This window comes from Pseudophryne corroboree, chromosome 6 (genome assembly GCF_028390025.1).
Source record: "Pseudophryne corroboree isolate aPseCor3 chromosome 6, aPseCor3.hap2, whole genome shotgun sequence".
Lineage (NCBI taxonomy): Eukaryota > Metazoa > Chordata > Amphibia > Anura > Myobatrachidae > Pseudophryne > Pseudophryne corroboree.
In genome coordinates this window covers 19,464,138-19,465,728 of record NC_086449.1, presented here as the reverse complement: position 1 = coordinate 19,465,728, position 1,591 = coordinate 19,464,138, and positions in this window count along the sequence as shown.

Sequence of the window (1,591 nt, the reverse complement as noted above, 5' to 3'; positions counted from 1 at the left end):
TGTAGTGTATGAATTGTATTGTTAACGCCTTTCCAGATATATACTCTGTGGTGTCGGAATCCAGTTCTAACTACAAATCGGTGTTGTGTCCTCTTTTCCCTGCTAGGGTTTAAAGCGTATTACATTACCTAACTGTATAAGGTTTAAAAGTGTATTGATAAGGTGTGTACGCGCTGCGGGTACTTTGTACAGTCAGCGCTGCATAAGGTTTAAGGTGTAACATCACTGCATTGCATTGCTGCATAAGGTTTAAGGGGTAATATCATTGCATTGCATTACGGCAAAGGTTTAAAGTGTATCTAAGTGTGTGTAAGGTATATCTTTCATTCCTGCATATCCTTTTTAATAACAAATGTATACACCAATGAGCTTTGGGACTCAGATAATGTGTTGGTGTATTGTTTTCTCTTAAGAAATACAGCGTTTGCAATGTACAGCGCACTTTTATCGTATATGGTAATAAGATGTGCCTGGCGTCTGCAATATATTTTAGAGCGGGCATTTTAAATATTTGTGAGAAATCAATTTGGCATTCATAGATGGGGGCTCGGGTCCGCGATATCACGTTCTTGATAATGCACTGTACATTACAAACGCGGCTGTGATCGACCGGCTAATGATGGACGCATAGCAAAATGTTGATGAATCACATCCACGTGTATTGTGTTGTGTTATTAGTAAGATGCTGATATGAAATTTAAGGGACAATTCGTTTCTCATAATATTTAAGATGCTAAAATGTATTTTTATTGTTGCAAAACAAGGTTCAAATGAGTCATATTGTGTTTGATTCAGATTGGATTGCTTATCTGTTAAGTAGGGTTAAAAGTACATTTAAAAGTTTCTGCAATAGCCTTGATATAGTGTTTGTTTTTTTTAACTCAGGCCTAAAATAACTTCAGGGGCTTGCATGGTGTTTGATTTCTTTGTGACAAAGGAAGCTGCATGGTTTGTCCTCCATTTTGGACTAACCACATGGCCTGTCCACCATTTTGTGTAACCCTCATGGATGTGGAAGGGGGAGGAGCAGCGGCCATTTTGGGAAGGTAATTTTTTCTAAATGCCTGATTTTCAGTCTGCTCAAGAATAATCAGCTCTCCCTGGTCACAATCAATCACCATTAATGAGTTACCAATGCATTTATTTAACCCACGCCATACTCAATTACAAATAGTTTCAGATGGGGCTTAATGAAAGTTATTAGTAGGATGAATACTTGATATAAGAACGACACACAGATATAAACAAAGTTTTTTTTCTTTTACCTCTAAGATTTAGTTAACTCTGCTTACTATAAGATAGCCATTGAAATGCAAATTAACCCATGTAACTGCTTTTTCTTAGCAGTGAACAACCCTCTTGAACAGGCAGTCAAAAGCACACAGCATTTATATGCAAATTAGAGACTTTAAAGGAAATGCATTCATTTCAGTAGGTGTGTACTGTGTGGGGGTTATATGAGAGTCAATATAATATTTTATATAGTTATATATAAAATTATTATAATTATGTGTATATTTATATCAGTGTATGTTCTGCAAGATAGCTGTGCAATCTGAATCATACCATTTGAATTATTGATTATTGCTAG